At 36.1% G+C, this 18,976-nt stretch overlaps 1 long non-coding RNA gene across 19 annotated transcripts in view; it reads right to left on the minus strand.

Annotated features, from left to right (window-relative positions):
• The window catches only part of LOC129646466 (uncharacterized), a 367,507-nt gene that overhangs the window by 103,684 nt on the left and 244,847 nt on the right, over positions 1-18,976 (minus strand). Inside the window, exon 6 of one of the 19 annotated variants that reach the window (XR_008711961.1) lies at positions 938-2,361. The exons of 17 other annotated variants lie outside the window; for them this stretch is intronic. This is a non-coding gene — a long non-coding RNA (uncharacterized LOC129646466). Of the gene's footprint in view, positions 1-937; positions 2,362-6,819; positions 7,370-18,976 lie in introns of those variants that run through there. One more of the 19 variants, XR_008711955.1, reaches the window with a different exon arrangement.

Genomic DNA, 18,976 nt, shown 5'->3' on the forward strand with positions numbered 1-18,976 from the left:
GTTTTGAGTGCCTCCTGTATGACTTGACTTCCCCACTGTGGAAGGTCATTTGCGGATTCTGGATTTTCTCCCTGAGCAGCTGTGGGTTTTAGTGGATGACTTTGTCTTGAAGTAACATCAGAATTGCAACAAGCTCATTGAGAATTTTAAACACAAGTAGCTTTTGAACATAATTTAAAAGACTCTACTTGAACACAGTTTATCTCAGATATGTATCAGGCTCTTCTTAATTATAAAGAAAGGAAATAAACACCAAAGGGGCAAGTCCTATTACCAGTCAACTGACTTAAGGCTGCATGAAAGAAAATAATGCACCCAATGTTAGTAGGATGTGAAGAATTCTGTCCTCAGAATATTGAAAAAAGCAGGATGTCAACTGGGTGAGAAGGGTTTATTTTGCTCTATGAAATAAATTACCTATTCAAAGAAATTAGAAAAAATGTTTTATATCAGTCACAATAATTTAACCCATCTCATCTCTGCTCCCTACTAAATGATGCTTTTACAATCTCCTGAAGTCCTTTAAGAAGTTTCTGATTTTTAAAGGGAAATATATTCTCAAATAAAATACCTAAGACCAAAAGTTGAAAAGATATCTTTGATTGATTCATGTTTATTTTAGTTCTGTTTTCAATGTGGTATTTTTCTGTATATACCACTATGTTATGTTTATCATAGCACTCAGGATACAATAAAACCCTATACCTCATTTGATTACTCACCTGTCCACTCCCAACACTGTATCTTCTTCGGTACATCACTCTCACTACCATTTCTAATGAACATAATTCATTCATTTCTTGTTTCTTCTGAAGAACAGCATTTCTTCACTGCTGTTTTAGATTCTGAGTACATGTGATGACAAGCATGGGGTGCTAGGTATTTTGAATGCATTATTTCTAAGCCTTATATCAAATCTACAAGACAGGTATTATCCTCATATTGTGACTATGAGAAGAGATAAAGAAGACAGGGGAAAAAAAAAACTTTGTTCAAGCTCAGAGTAGACCTATAAGCTGGAAGCCTATGTCAGATTTGTGTGAACGCAATGACCATATTATTTTCTAGATTCTCTCTCCAAGATTTCTACAAGTGGTTCTCTTTCTTCTTAATCATGTGGAATAAGTCTAATCTTTTTTGACAACTCCATTATTCATGGCATCAAATACTTCTAAAGACTTTTCTAAACTTAAGTCTCACTTAGCACAACTGTTCCTCACAGGTAGTAATTCCCACTACTTTTACTTGCCTTATCACTGGTCCTTGCAAATGGGTCCACAAGGAGCCCACAGGGCTGCCTGCACTCTCCAGGAAATGTGTGTGCAGCTCTACTGGAAGAGAGCTATTTCACTAATTCTAGCACAATGCAATACTCCTATTAATACAGCCTCTGGGCCCATCAGCTGTTTTGGCAGCCACATTACTGTCGACTCCTACTGAGCTTATTGTCAACTAAATGCCTAAGCCTCTTTCACACATGCTGTTGTTAAGTCATATCTCCTCCAGTCTTACCTTTGTGCATTTTGTTTCTGAATCCCAGAATAGGGCCTTACAACTATTCCTATAAAATTTAATCATATTAGAGTCTGTCTAGAGTTTTAGATTTTTAGCATTTTCCCACATCTTTCAGCATCTGTTGGCAGGGTAGAGTAGGGGAGAGATTGTGGCTCTCCCATTTGATATATTCACTTGCCCTCATGACTTAAACCTTTTGTTTCTGGAAAACTAGCTCCATGACTTTTAACATATATAGAATTTACTGGTAAATCTTTTAACTGGGCAAGTCTTCCTGCAGACCACTGGAAACTCCTGTTCAAGATAAAGACACAGGCCCCAAGGCAGATGGAGCTTCTAGGCTTGTAGCCTGAGCTGTGCCTCTCAATGTCACCTTCAACCATTCAGTATGTCCTCAACCACTATGTGGACCTTTTTATGTTCATATATGGCTTTAGAATAGTTGTAGAGAATTAAAGAGTCGATGCTTAGGTGAGCTCAGGTAAGCAAAATAAAAAAAAAAAAACACACACACACTATAAACAGCTTAAAGCAATCAAGCTGTTGCTAGGTTGTCCACAGAAACTAAATTGTCCACATGCACTAAATCCCAAGGAAAATAAAAAGCTACCAAACCACGAGAGTATAAGAGGGGATTAACATTGTAAAATAATTTTGTCACCAAAAGAATCACTACCTGTTTAAAATTATGTAAACATTATGACTAGATGCACTGCAAAGTTTTATGTGAGGTCAGAGATGAAAAACATATTTGAAGAGAAACAAAACTTTCTGTCTCTCTTTATCCTTTGACCTTATTTTCTCCTTTGTCTCTTTTTCTCAACTCTTAGACAAATATTCAGCGACCTAAAAAAAAAAAAAAAAAAGGCAAGAATGTTCCATGCCAGATAGTTTTTAATCTTCCTCTAACAGCTTCCAAGAAACTAAAAAGGGAAAAGTAGAAAGAGGAGGAAGATAATCAGGGTTGATTGTGAATCTGGGAAAAGTCTCAACTATGTATTGAGATTCACAAAAAATGAAATCTGAAAGATCACAAGAGAGGAAATGAATAACCATTTTGCCCATCGCCAGTGCTCTGCTCCCTATTCTCCCAGCTGCGGCCGATGCTTCAGCTTCACCCTTCAGATCTGAGTTAGAGGCACATGTGAGCCTCTCAGCTGCTGCACTTTCTGGTACTGTTGTTTCCTTTCTTTAGAATGCCCTAAAGATAGCATTCTCAGTAAACACACTGTCAGGCAGAGGAAATTTCATCAGGGGAATGTAACCATCCTCTCTGATAGGAAAGGCTTTTCCACCTGCAGGGCATAAACTATTGGAAATTTTAAAAGTTTCTGTGGTAGCATCAGCAGCCAAGAAAAAAAAAAAAAAAAAAAAAGGAGGGCCCGATTCAGCTCTACAAATAATTTTCTCATCTCAGCAGAGGACCTGATGCAATGAACCTACAACCATCATCTTTAAAGTACGTCCTCTGTGCATAGAACAATGTTTGGCCCATACCAAGTGTTCAATGAATATTTGTTGACTCGACAGGAAATTTTTTGGAACCACCTAGGATGAATTGGTTCTTTTGGTCTAAAGAAGTGCGAGCAGACATTCAACATGCAAATATTCGTGTCATATTGGGCAGAGGATATTGCCAGGTAAAAAATTTTATCTGCCTTTGCAGTCATTTTGTGGGTGCTATTTCACCATGTTTTCCAGACATTTCCTTGAATTGCTCAGTTATTTCGATCATGATAGAACATTGCATACCTGAGTCTACAGAAGCTCAGCCTCCTGGAACACCGAGAGTTCTCATGCAGTTAATTTGATATGAGACCCAGAAGTTCGCATTTTTTAGTTTCCCAGGTGGTGCTGATACTGTTGGTCTGGATACTTCACTTTGAAAACCATGGCACTAATCCATCCTCTGACTGACAATTTAGAACATGAGAATGAGTGTGTGGATAGAGCAATGTATCACTACATTGCTGGAGCGGGACCCATGCCCTCCTCCCCATGGAGGAGGAATGTTTCTGTTTTCTCCTGCGGCCTCTCCAAGCAAAGGCAGAATACAGAGCAAGGGTTAGGGACACTTAACTGAACTAAAACCAGTACCAGTAAATGAGGATGGACTGTATGGGAGATTTGTGGATTAAATAAAAAGTTCTTACTTGTTTTAAAGTCCTCTGGGGGGAAGACTAAGGTTCTATAATCTCCCTTGCTAACTTCTTCCACATCTAAAAACATTATTCAGAACATTCCTGCTACGAACTTAAGCCCATTTTCCATTGCTAATGAGGCATTCTATATTATACTACTAAGAAGCTGATGTTGGAAAATAAATGTGTCTATGAAGTAACCACATTTAAAAAAAAATAAAATTGAAATAAAAATAATTAAGTGCAGCCAGCTGCTTTAAGCATCCATTTCATCACATGGTAAGAAAAGTATTCAAAAGCTCTCCAAAATTGGTTCTCCTCTGTTACTCTTGCCTTATTGCCTCACCACAAGGAGCCATATCAGTTATTGAAACCATTGTCTCAGTGCAATCCCTTATTCTGTGGCCAGTCCTGAGCCCTTTCAATTAACTAAACTGTCTTAATTTATTCCTTTGCATTTATCTAACTTTGATCTGTTCATATCAAATTATAAGAAACAAAACTTATAAACGGTCACAAAGAATGGTAAGTTCCTCTCACAGCAGCCTTGTCGAGACTTAAAGGGAATAAGAGAGTCATGTACAGACTCTCCAGATGGAAAGAAGAGTTGTACAATTCCGAAGAATGAAATACATCACTTTTCTCAACCTCCGTATTGATCCAAGCTTCTCGAAAATATATTTGTTATTAAAAAGATATGGTGGTGTACGAAAGAAACATACATATCTTCATGTCTATGAAGACAGAGTTAAGCTACATGTGTCTGGACAATAAGACAACATCAAATGGCAACCATTAGGAGAGGAACCTTTTAGAGAATTCATAGAACTTTGAATGAGGAAAACCAAACCCGAGAATCATTTTGGTTAATGCTCTAATATTTTGGTCTGTTTTTATTTTAACTTCTCTTTTCTAAGTATTTTGGTATTCTATCAGTATTCTATCAGATGTGGTGGTGGTTTAGTCACTAATTGTGTCAGACTCTTTGCAATCCCATGGATTATAGCCCACCAGGCTCCTCTGTCCATGGGGTTTCCCAGGCAAGAATACTGGAGTGGGTTGCATTTTCTTCTCGGGAATCTTCTCCTCCCAGGGATTGAACCTAGGTCTCCTGCATTCCAGGTGGACTCCTTACCAACCAAGCCACCAGCAAAAACCCTGGTATTCTTTTCTAAGTATTTTGGAAAATTATTTGATCAGGTGTACAACTGTCCTCATACTTGGTAAGTGCACAAACTTGAAATATGAAATAACAAAGAATTGTCTCTTACTTCAAACCACCAGTCTGCTGATATGTATGAGCATAGCCAATTGTACTAAACTGAAGCCCTGCAACTTTCAGTATGTAAGGACAGTTATGCTGAAATAAACAGTAAAAAAAAAGAATTTATTAAATGCATATACACATGTATATAGTTTTAAAAATGACAAAAGCTAATGCTAAATATTTCTGCCTTCAAATTATACTTTTTAACATATTCTGGGCATTTTTCTAGATGTTACTAAACACCTGAACTTTGCTATGTGCCTATTACTATTACGATTCTGCATATATTTGATTATACGTGCTACATATATTCTTTTTTGTGTCGGTTCTACATATACTCTTAAGACAATGCATTGAAATAGTAAGAATACTGGAAATTCAAATCAAATTAAAACATTCTGCCTGAATAGTTTTTCAAACTGTTCTTAAACAGAGGAGAAAAATACATTTTCCAAGCACATACACACAGAGACACACAAACACACATAGCTAACACAAAATTTCACACACTTGAACTGTGCTAAATGAGATACATTCAGACATTTTCTATTCTATTCTGTTTTGTTCTTTAAAAAATTGGTTTAAGTCCCACTAAATTAATTTCAGTATTCAGTAGATTTTGAAAAAATCTTTGAAAAACACTGCTGTTTTTAAGAAATTCTATAGTCACAATCAAGTAATCCTTTAGAATGTGGATGAACTACCTTCTGATTTATCTCTGGACCAATTTAAGACTTTGATGTAATGAGAATTTTGATGATATGCTCACTTCTACTTGACTAATGCCTCTCTGAAACTAACTACAAAATATATGTTATACATTTGAGGACAGTATAATATTTGATAATGTCATTGTTGTAATTAGCCTCCAATTAAAATAAATAAATTTATATTTAAAATAAATAAAATAAAAATGCAATTTTTAATGAATGCTTTGCAGTTATCTCAATCTGATGGGCAGAGTGTGTGGCCTCATGTCTCCAGGCCTGGTACCTCTGTTATTCAGTTCCCTTGAGTTTATCTATACTTAACTTTGACTTTCTATACATTAGATCATTCCGAGGAGAAGTATAAAAAAGCATCTCCAGTAATCTTTAATTCATATGATTAAAAATTCAAAGGAAGCCCTTGTACCAGTTGTTAAACTATGTTTGTAAGCTGTAATTCAGAGTTCAGACCCCAGCAAATTGAAGGTTAGGTTAACAGGATCATTCAGTGGAACTGCATTAAACCGTGGCAACTAGAACAGTAGGTGGACTATTTTACACATGCTCATTTGCAGAAGATAAACTAAGGATGTGCAAACGTATCTCACTGGAAATCTTGCTATCTAATTTGATTTTTTTAACTTCTTTTCTGGAGTATGGCTTAAAAGGGAAAGCATATGAAGTTAACTATGGTTTTTGTTTACTGCATACATAGATAAAAAAGAAGAAAATATACATAGATTGTTATACTGAATCTTATTTGAAAATTAACAAATGAATTTCTCTTCAGATTTTAACTTCCTTAAATGAGTCTGCAGAGAAGGCAATGGCACCCCACTCCAGTACTCTTGCCTGGAAAATCCCGTGGACGGAGGGTCCTGGTGGGCTGCAGTCCATGGGGTAGCTAGGAGTCGGACACGACTGAGCGGCTTCACTTTCACTTTTCACTTTCATGCATTGGAGAAGGAAATGGCAACCCACTCCAGTGTTCTTGCCTGGAGAGTCCCAGGGACGGGGAGCCTGGTGGGCTGCCGTCTATGGGGTCCGCACAGAGTCGGACACGACTGAAGTGACTTAGCAGCAGCAGCAGCAGCAGCAAATGAGTCTGAAGTTTCATGGGCAATTATTTTCATTGTCCCAAACTGAAATATGCTAACATGCTTATTTGGGGAAATCATTTAAGTTCTCTGAGATTCACTTGGAGTAAAATGGGCAACATGGCTTCTTCTGTGGACAAAAGGTCCTTCCTTTACAAGACTCTATGCATCTAAATTTATGCATAAAGTAATTGTGGGCCTGGATCTCCTTACTTTTGGCTGATGGGAGATTGGAAATGAAGTTAAAAAAAAAACACACACACACACACAAAATATCTTTTTTTCTTAAGTAAATTTGAAAATTTTTCTTCCTCGAGTAGCACTTATTACATTAGAAAGAAAATAAGACATCTCTAGGAAAGCATAAAGGAAATGACACATATGAGTAATCTGAGTTTAGGAGATGGAACATAAAATGAGTGGAGAGAAATGTACACAGAATGCTTCTGCCTCCTAATACAGTTGACATATATTGGCTTTCCAGGTAGCTCAGTGGTAGAGATTCCACAGGTTCAATCACTGGGTCAGGAAGATCCCCTGGAGAAGGGAATGGCAACCCTTTTACTTTGGAAACCCCATGGACTGGGGAGACTGGCAGGCTATAGTCCATGGGGTCACAAAGAGTTGAATGCAACTGAGCGACTGAAAAATAACAATATATAAAGAAAGGCATGAAAAACTTTTAAAAACATATGTTAGCTTCAACATAATAGGAAAGGTATCAGTAATAAAAGGGAGTATTTTGCTTAAATTCAGGATACAAGAATAAAATCTTGTGAAAACTCAGACCAAAGTTTTGAACAAACTTTAAAAAAGTATTGAAACCAAAAGTAAAATATTTCAAATACCATTTTCTGACATTAAAAACCATGAGGTGCTAATAAAAATAGATTTTTGAAAACTTTAGTATGATTGCATCCTACTGTCATAGTTTATATATCTTTGCAATAATTAGTAAGTATAACTTACTAATCGGCTTTTTCTATACAGATGCTTAAGTTTCATAAGCCTATTTATCTATAATGAAGTTATTTTCTACATCTATGGAGCTGTTCTCTGAGGAATGGCCTGAAAGCAAGATAAGTATATGATAAATTCCCTTCATGAAGATAAATGTTTATTTAAAAGAACTTATCTTTCTGCAGTCCATGGGGTCTCAAAGAGTCAGACATGACTGAGCGACTGAACTGAACTGATCTTTCCCTTGTTAGGTTCAGGGATATTTATGCATTTTTAATGTTTCTTATATCTACAAAATAGCTATTAGCTTATTAAATCAAGATGGCCAGTCAATAATAAGAGTCATGAAGTCAGAAAAATCTATGTTCCAACTCCAGATAATCCCGATTACTGTGTGAATATTGAGAAATTACTTCGCCTCTCTGATCTCCAGTTTTCAAATCATTAAGTAGAGAAAACACCCACTAATAGTGTTATTTTTAAATGAAATAATACATATAATGATTAACATAATGGAGTTACTCAATATGTTATTTATTAATTTTTCCTAATATGGTTCTAACAGTATTATTTTTTCAAGAAAAGAATCTTTCAAAGTAAAAATAATAATCTTTATTTCATATTTCACTTTCCAATGGAGAAAATGCTTAAAGGGTATAGAAATCATACCCAAGATCCTTTAAATAGTAAGTATCATGTACTTATTTTGCTTGGGAATGTTTGTGTTAATGTACTAATAATACATGTCAGAAGAAAGAGCATTAATTCTCTCATTCTTTCTCTATTGAACATCTACATGTGCTGAACACTTTTTTAGTAAACAGAACACACAATGACAGCTGCCCTCATGAAGCTATATCCTAGTGGAAGTAGTAAGATATTAACATTACCTAAAATTAGTAAATAATATACCAGTTATAAGATAGTAAGGGTATGGAAAAATAAGTACAGCAGAATTATTTTGAAAAAGAAGTAAGCACTGAAAGAGGAGTGCAAGTTATTAACAGAATTAAATAAAATGGTCAGTATAGATTAACAGAGGAAGATGAATTTTAAGCACAGATTTAAAGAAGGTGAGGATATTATCCAGGAAAATGTCTAGGGGGTGCTGGCAAATGTAATAGGCAAAACAAAGGCCCAAGTTGGGAAGCTGAAGCCACATCTGTTGAAAAGGAACTCGGTATGACTGGCATGACATAATCAAGAGAGAAATAAATAAAGCAGTGAGATCAAAGGTGATATTAGAGAAGATTTCTAGAACATGTGGGAACTTGGGCTTTTAATATGGATGAAATGGGGCTAGAGGCATGCAGTACCCTGAAAAGAAGTAATAACTACCTCAAACAAGATTAAATTTGCTACTCTTTGGAGAAGAGACATCCAGGGTTCTCAAAAGGAAACAGCCATGTTTAGAGACCATTGCAATAATGTAGGAGGGATATCAACATGATGCTAGTAGAGAAAGTAAAAAGAGGTTGTATGCCGAATATTTTTTCAAAGCTGAGAAAATAGATTTGATGATGAAATATATGTGTTGTTTGAGAGAGAGAGGAAAATGAAGACACAATGTTTGGGGCCTGAATGGTTAGTAGGATGGAGTTTCCATTTACTGAGTTGGGAAATACTATGGGGAGAATAAATAATTTCTGGAGAAAATATAAAGAATTGAGTTTGTACATGTTATTTGCGGGATACTCATTAGATATCCAAATGAATTTGTGTAAATGTACAATGAAGCTCATGAAAGAGAGCTTATCTGGAAACCTAAATTTAGGATTCTTCAACCCAAAGTTGGAGTTTCTCAGTGGACTGCCAGTGTTAAAGCTATGAAGAATAGATACGATCACCTTAAGGACTGTAAGGGAAGTCTTTCTACTTGTCTACCTTCTACTTAAGGTAGACAGGAAGAGACGAGTGCAAGGTCTGAGGCCTGGAACTCTCCAACGATATGAGAGAGCTCTGTGTCTCACTTGGAACTTGGAACCCTTAAATGTTCCAGGCAGACCTGTGCATTTGGATCTTTATGCTTTGATTTATGTTTGGCCCCTCAATCTGACTCTTAACCTTACCTACAGGAAACTTTGTGTTCTAAGAACCATTTATTTATTCCACCTTCTTGAAAGGTATTTCTCTAATTGTGCTCATTCTTTGTGATCACTGAACACTTGTAGTTTGCCCTGCATTACATCTGTCCCCTTTAGCAGACTGTTAGGACTTTGATGGCAGCAATCCTAGCACGTCCATCAATACCATTATGAAACTGACATGTAATGAGTGTTTAGTATGTGCCAGGTATACCCTTAAACACTTTTCAAGCTCATTAAATCCCTTAACTTCTCTATCTTATTTTACAGATGAGGAAATTCAGACTCAGAGAATGAAGGTAAATTGCTTGGAGTCTCCTAGCCAGAAAGCCAGAGAGTTGAATTTCAGTATCAAATCTTAACTACTCTGAAAACCTTGACCACTGCCTGGTCCAGTTTAATGTTATTAATTTTTATAATTCCCTGCTACTGCTACTGCTAAGTGACTTCTGTCGTGTCCAACTCTGTGCGATCCCATAGATGGCAGCCCACCAGGCTCCCCCGTCCCTGGGATTCTCCAGGCAAGAACACTGGAGCGGGTTGCCATTTCCTTCTCCAATGCATGAAAGTGAAAAGTGAAACTGAAGTCGCTCAGTCGTGTCCGACTCTTAGTGACCCCATGGACTGCAGCCTACCAGGCTCCTCCGTCCATGGGATTTTCCAGGCAAGAGTACCGGAGTGGGGTGCCATTGCCTTCTCCTGGTACTTGGTAAATATTTTATAAAATGAATTCTAGAATTAATGATTCTGCTTTCTTTTGGCAGCCATAATCAAAACTTGACTAACAAAAATTAATTTTGTACAACTTTGATTAATTGGGATTTTTAAAAAATTTATAGTCCATTTTTAATAGAATGTAGCAAATCTCAACACATTTTAAATTTATAATCAGAATAAAGTGCTGAAATATTTTTTTGAGATTGATGCAAAATCACCTTTGTTCCTCACATCTTGGACAACTTGAGTGTTACTCTTCCTTGCAAAACTATGATTAAGACCACAGGGTCACATGATCTCAAACTTTTAGAGAAAATTATCAATAACACTGTGCACACACACCTATGGAAAACAAGTCAGCACATGAGGACGTTTCTGAATCCAGGTAGGGACAACAGTATGACATTATAAAATATCCAAAGCTATAAAGGTGTAAGTTAATGTCTAATGTACTTTCTAAACTATTACAAAGGTAAAGTAGTTTTATTACAATGTTGACTGACATACACATACTATTATATGAAATAACAAAAAAATCTATCTTTCCCAACTTTTAAAAACTTTTTCTTATCATGCACTCTAATTTATAGACCATCAGGGCTTCTTATATCTATGAAACTACACCAATATTTAATTTACCTCAGAGTAGATCTATAAAAGATTATCATCAACTTTTATTTTCAACTAAATATTTAGCTTTCTTTTAGAAAGTCAATCAGAACTGCCAAGTGACATCTTTAGTGTGAGGTTATATCACTTGCTGGTATTAAACATCTTAAAATAATATTCCTCTTAGGGGTCTTTTCATAAATAAAATTAAAAGACAACCTACAATATGGGAAAAAATAGTTTCAAACAGTATGACCAACAAGGGATTAATCTTCAGAGTATACAAACAATTCATACAGCTCAATATAAAAAAAAAAAATGACAAGCCAATCAAAAAATGGGCAGACATTTCTCTAAAGAAGACATACAAGTGGCCAGAAGGCAAATGAAAAGATGTTCAAACATAGCTAATTACTGGAGAAATGCAAAACAAAACTACAATCAAAACTCACACCAGTGAAATGTCCATCATCAAAAAGTCTACAAATAATAAATGCTGGAGAGGGTGTGGAAAAGTAGGAACCTTCCTACACTGTTGGTGGGAATGTAAATTGGTACAGCCACTATGGAGAATGGTATGGAGGTTCCTTAAGAAACTAAAAATAGAGCTACCATATGAACCAGCAATCCCACTCTTGTGTATGTTTTCAGAGAAAACCATAATTGCAAAAGATATAGGCACCCCAATATTCATTGCAGCAGTATTTGCAACAGCTGAGACATGGAAGCAACCCGAATGTCCACTGACAGATGAGTGGATAAAGAAGATGTGGTACACACACACACACAGACAATGGAATATTATCCAACCATTGAAAAAAGAATGAAATAATGCCTTTTGCAGTAACACAGATGGACCTAGAGGTTATCATATTAAGTGAAGTAAACCAGATAAAGACAAATAACATATGATATTGCTTACATGTACAATCTAAATGATACAAATGAACTTATATTAAAAAAAAGGGACCCACAGATTTAGAAACTATTTTTAAAAACTAGATGTATATCAGTACGTATAACTGAATCACTTTGCTGTATACCTGTAACTAATACAACATTGTAAATCAACTACACTTCATTAAATAGAAATAAATACAAAAATGTCTATTCAACTCCTCTTAAAAATAAATAGATTTAAAATGTGTTTTTTCCCAATAGTTGAGAATGTGTCCTTTACAAATGTGCTAGAAGTATCTTTTGATTTTTAAATAAACTCTCAGTGAAAACTAGTAGCTCTAAAATTTAGCACATTCTGAAAAACTAAATCCATTTTCATATGATGTAATTTAGTTTCCACATTTAGTTTAAGGACTAGAAATTCCCCACTTCTATTTGGTGCATTGGACATAACGTGTTTTTAGATACAGGGTAAACAATTTACTCGTGTATCAAGGAAACATCAGTCAAGATTTTATTAGAATTCTAAATATGAATAATAAGCCCAGCCCTGTGCTTGTTATAATAGCTAAAATAAACTTGCAGCTCACACTATGGTGATTTAGCTGAGTGCCTCTTTCATTCCATCAACCGGTATGGGGTAGCAGCTGGTCTTTTTTTTCTCCCCTGCCTCCTTGCTATGTTTACTGCAGTCATGTAACTGAGCAACTTTGTCTCAGGCCCAGACTGTTGCTAGGGTGTGGACCACACCTTCCTCCTGCTTACCTAAAGCCCATTGGTCATGGTTTTGTAATCAGGCAGTTTCACAGTGTCACCATGGGGGCTTCGGCAAAAATATCCTCTGTTTCTACAGGTGTTACACTTTTTGCTTCCCTAATGACTAGTAATCATTCAACTGGACTAAAATCATATCTTTTAAAAAACAATGTCCTGGCATTGCTGAGAACATGCATATAAGGCCATGAAGGTCTACACAGCAAGATTGCACAATAACCCATTAAAATAAACATTTGCAACCACAGATAGCTGGACTGAAATCCTGCTCTGATACAAATAACATCTGGACAACTTTTGTTTGCATCTTCCAGCCTAAAACACCCTTGAGAAAAAATAGAAGGCAAGCTAAAAGACAAAGGACCACTAAAGGTTTTATTATGCTATGGGTGTGGTGCCATAAATTTGAGGGGGTTTGGGCTAGAGTTGCCAAAACTGAATTTAAACAGCATGTTGTTTTTAAAAGTTGTAACACTGGTAAGGAACAATTCAGTTTTCTTACATAATTAATCCAGTGTGAAATAGAGTGACTGGAAAACATCCAGTGGTTTAAAAATAGCTCAATTATTTATAAGTTTCATAGTGCTATAGGATTCCACACTAAGGAGAAGAAAGTGAAGGCATCTCAGTACCAACCAAGTCATTCTTAATCAGCAAACTCTTTAGGATGTCTGCACAAAAAACCTAACTGTAAAAGTTAGATGCCAAGGGCCAAGAAAGAGGTTTCTTTGGATTATGTATCAGGTTTAAGGGCAGGAAAAGGTTTCTTTCCCTTACATTTATATATTGATAATTATATATTAGCACATATTGCTAATACTCAAAGAACCTAATAATAGGAAGTGGGGGCACACAGGTGCAGAGAGCAGAAGGAAGAGGGAAGAAGGTCCAGAAAAGAAAAAAATAAGCATCTTTCACAAGATCAACAACAGAGGCTGTGAATCATAAATGACACTGAATGGACTTTAATTTCTAAGGCTATTCTTTGATGTGAAGAAAAATAATTACAAGCTGAAAGATACTGGCAAGTATTACACTCAATATAAAGATAAATACATTAGCCATAAATAAATCTTTATATAAAAGCTCACACTCAGGGCGGGCTAGCAACCAGCAACCATACATTGTGTCAGCTACAGCCGGCCACTAAACAAAGGGAATGAAAGTTTGCTAGTAATGTTAAAATCTTGTAAAATATTTCATAGTTGTCTCATGCTTTTTTTCCTCTTTACTGTACTTAAAGGGGGCATGTGAGAGGTAGCATTAGTTCCAAAGGTCCAGGCCAGAAGTGAGAAAAATTAAACTCTAAGATCTGTTCTTAAAATATTGGATGCACTTTACTAATTTGATTTACCTTAATTTCATCTTACTTATACTAGAGTTCAGAGATATAAAAAAAAATGAAAGAAGACATTTATTCTTTCAGCCCAACTATAAGCTTTTACCAGCAGTTTCAGACATACTGGCTTTATCTATTCTCCTAGCCTAAGAAACAAACAAAATATGAAACATAATTATATCATTCATTTACTGGGCTGAACAAGTACAATTTTTATATAATACCCATGACAAGGAAAGTAGATGCTATTTATTTAAACAAAGCATTAAGAACAGAAGCAATTTTTTAAAAATTCATTTGTCACTTATTTATGGATATTACTTGATAGATAAATATTTCAGTAATTCCACTATAAAGGGGATGTTTCTTGCTTCTTCTGAGTTGTAAGTGGCAGTGGAGATACTGAAGGAAAATACTAAACAGATTACAATTCCAGGTGGCTACAGTTACAGTATCTAACTGTTATTATTTTTACTCATAGTCACTGCACTAATAATTGGGAGATTACTACTAGAACAACTTTACAAAGTCTTTGAACAAAGGTCAAACCAATAAACAGGCACATAACTATGCTGTTCTTATATGAGGTTTCCATTGCTTTGCCACTTTTTACTTTTCTGCTCATTGTATCATTCTGGTGGCTAGCTAAACAACAATCTCAACTTCCATAGCTTTTATTTCACTCTGTCATCCAAGCTGTAAAGACACGAGGACACCAAGGCTTCTTTGCTGGTACTAGCTACCTAATGCAACAAAATCCTTCCCAAATGAACTAGAACAATTTCTACTGATGAAGCCAGTGTGTTGTTTATGCATTTGAAAAGAAAAGTTAAGACTGAACATGGTCAATTCTGAGTGGTGTCTTTATGTGTGAAATAAACTACCATTTATCCATTAATTTAAGTAAACTCATAAACTCATTCATATGCTCATTTACTTAAGGCCTACTTTGTGCCAATTATGTTAGATAACAAGATGGAGATAGAACATGTTGTTTCTGGAAATGGTAGTCGATGGTACATGTTAAACCTTAATATAAAGGTATAGTAAGATGGCCAACACAAAAAGATGTTCAACACCATGAATTATGAAGTAAATGCAAATTAAAACCACAAGGAGGTATTGCCCCATAACTGTCAGAACAGAACGGCTACCATTAAAAAAACAATAATAAGTGCTGTTGAGGATATGGTGAAAAGGGGACCATGATGTGTTGGTGGGAATGTAAATCAGTATACTATGGAAAATAGTAAAATGTAATAGAAAAATGTAAGTCAGACACCATGGAAAATAGTATGGAGGTTCCACAAAAAATTAAAAATATAACTACCATATGATACAGTAATTCCACTCCTGGATATACATCTGAAGAAAATAAAAATACTAATTTGAAAAAATATATGCACCCTAATGTTCATAGCAGCATTATTTACAATAGCCAAGATATGGAAGCAACCCAAAGCATCCATTGTGAATGGATAAAAAAGATATTCATCATGAATGGATAAGGAAGATTCCATATACAATGGAATATTACTCAGCTATAAAAAAGAAATTTTGCCATTTGCAACAACATAGGTAAGCACAGAGTGTATTTTGCCTAGTGAAATAAGTCATATAGAGACAGACAAATACTATGTGTTTCCCCTTATATGTGGAATCTAAAAGTAAAATGAATAAATATAACCAAAAATAATAATAAATGTATATGAATAGGTAAAGAAGTGACTCTTCCTAAGATATTTGAGAATGGCTTCAGTGAGAATAAGACATTTGATGTGTTTCTTGAAGGAGGAACAAGAGTACAGTTGGTAAGGAAAAAGAAAAAAATTCTCAGTAGAAAAAAGATCCTAAGAGGAAAGAGACATAAAACTTCTTGATGTTTTGGGGAAATGCTACCATTTGTTGCAACTGAAGAATAAGGAGCAAGGGGTGATATGACATGAGATGCAAATAGAAAGGCAACTTGGAACTAGATTGCAAAAGAGATCAGTCTATGCCAAGGTGTTTTTTTCTCTAGGCAATAGGGAGGAGTGGAAGATTTATATAGAGCATGAAATAATTGACTTTAAATAGGTAAATAAAACTTGCTCATTTGTCTTGAAGAGAACAGCTTGTTTTGAATTTGTAGCAGGATTTGCTAGATTTTATTGTAGACTGAGTTATAAGGTCCATCTTGATAGATGAAGAAAAGATAGACGTTCATGGAGGCCATTAATATTTTATCCTATTCATCATTCCTAAACACCTACCCCCACTTTCTCTTGGTCATGATTTACCAATATCGATTTCCTCCTTTGAAAGTAAAAAGAACTTTAATCTCTTTTTCTTTGCACAAACTAAAATTAGAAAAGCCTTGAATTAAGTTAAAGTTTCAAACTATGGAGACAAGTGCTATATCTGCATGAAGAAAGTTAAATGGTGAATTAAGCATTGATCCAGATAATTCAATCTTCCTTTGCCCTCAATTTGCTTACTTTATTTATCTCTATAGTTTGTACAAAGGAACAATTCTCCATCAGTTCATTTCTTCACTATTCATATTTTTGTTATATAGCTACAGGTTTAATGAGCCCATATGAACAAACTTCCCAGCACTTTGCAGGAGAATGACTAGTTTTAAAAATGTATTGGAAAGGACAAAGATTATTCCAAGATGAAATGCTAGCATTATGACCCACGCAGACCACCTGGAATTCTTTAAATCATAATACTTAGTAATAATTCTTCTCTGTAACGTAGCTTGTATTTCCTAATTTCTCAGGAGATACTTACTTGGACACTAGCTCTTTGTTTTCAACAGTTTTCCTGCCTTTGCAAATTAATCCCCACCTGTAGTCAAATTCTTCCACTTATGAAATCACAACAGTTGTTTAAATCATTGGATTATAATAATGGAAACCTTTATGTAATTTTGAAACATGGTAAGAGGAAATGACTATTTTAAGTGAGCAAGATAATTATCTTATTTAGCTATATCTTTAAAGATAAAATAAGAGAAAAATAAGTAGATGTTCCTAGAGATTGGAGAGTAAAGCTATAGCTATGTTTTGCTTTTTAAAGCAAATGGCAAGATAACCAGTACAGATAGACCTTCAGTAGTCTTTATAACCATCTGAATCTTTAATTCATTCTGTACATGATACTCACAGCTTTTGAACTGTGGTGTTGGAGAAGACTCTTGAGAGTCCCTTGGGCTGCAAGGAGATCCAACCAGTCCATCCTAAAGGAGATCAGTCCTGGGTATTCATTGGAGGGACTGATGTTGAAGCTGAAATGCCAATACTTTGGTCACCTGATGCAAAGAACTGACTTATTTGAAAAGACCCTGTTGCTGGGAAAGATTGAAGGTGGGAGAAGGGGAAGACAGAGGATGAGATGGTTTGATGGCATCACCGACTCGATGGACATGAGTTTGAGTAAGCTTCCAGTGTTGGTGATAGACAGGGAAGCCTGGCATGCTGCAGTCCATAGGGTCACAAAGAGTTGGACATGACTATTCTGAACTGAACTGATAGATGGTATATTGCAGTATCCTCAAAGAGAAGGGTGAAATGATTGAGCTAATTACTGAATTTGCTTCTGCTAAGCTACTGTGGGATGACTGGAATCACATCTACTTATACATTGATTAAAACAAACAAAAAAAAGAGCATAGTCTTAAGTCATTTCAGTCATGTCTGACTCTTGGAGACCCTGTGGACTATAGCCCATCAGATTCCTCTGTTCCTGGGATTCTCTAGGCAAGAATGCTGGCATGGGTTGCCATGTCCTTCTCCTGGTGATCTTCCCAAACCAGGGAACGAACCCGCATCTTAGAATTGAATGCAGTGTCTCTTGCATTGGCAGGCAGGTTCTTTGCCTCTAGTATCACGTATGAAGATCCCCAAAAGAGCATAGTTGCATGAAAATTTGTAACTGAATTCAGACTAGAGTTACTTTAGCCAAACTAAATTTTTCTAAGCCCTAAATCATTTTTGCTACAAATTATGGATCTTATTTAGTTAGTCAACCTAATAATTGCCAGTTCTCCCAGCTCTTCATCTTGTGAAAATTCAGATGGATCATAGTAAAAAAGAACTCTTAACTTATCTTTTGAATACCCTGTTTGACATGCTCACCAGGGAAGCTCAAGAATACTGGAGTGGGTAGCCTCTCCCTTCTCCAGGGGAATCTTCCTGACCCAGGATTGGAATTAGGATCTCCTGCATTGCAGGCAGATTCTTTACCAGCTGAGCTACCAGGGAAGCACAATCAAAAGGCCAAGGCGCAATAAATAATGACTCAGAGATGAACCTGTCTTCCACCTCTGACTGAAGAGAAGTAACAAGAACTGACTTTGACCTTGTAATTGAGGCAAACAAAAAAATTAATAAATATATGAAACAATGATTTTTAAGACACTGAACACCAGATAATTAATGACAGTGATCCTTGGAAGATGAAGAAGAAAATGAGGTGAGTATACATTTACCCTGAGTGCCAGGCTGCGATGGCACACGAGTGGCTGAGAGGAGCTACGTCCAAGGCAGGGGCAGCGGCCGAGAGGAGCAACCTTACGTCCAAGGAGCAGTGGCTGTGCAGGCACAGGAGGGTCAAGAGGAGCTACTCCACGTTCAAGGTCAGGAGGGGCAGCTGTGAGGAGACACCCCTCATCCAAGGTAAGAAGCAGCAGATGCACTTTGCTAGAGCAGCCATGAAGAGATACCCCATGTCCAAGGTAAGAGAAACCCAAGTAAGATGGTAGGTGTTGCGAGAGGGCATCAGAGGGCAGACACACTGAAACCATAATCACAGAAAACTAGTCGATCTGATCACACAGACCACAGCATTGTCTAACTCAATAAAACTAAGCCATGCCATGTG

Source organism: Bubalus kerabau, chromosome 3, assembly GCF_029407905.1.
Source record: "Bubalus kerabau isolate K-KA32 ecotype Philippines breed swamp buffalo chromosome 3, PCC_UOA_SB_1v2, whole genome shotgun sequence".
Classification (NCBI taxonomy): Eukaryota; Metazoa; Chordata; class Mammalia; order Artiodactyla; family Bovidae; genus Bubalus; species Bubalus kerabau.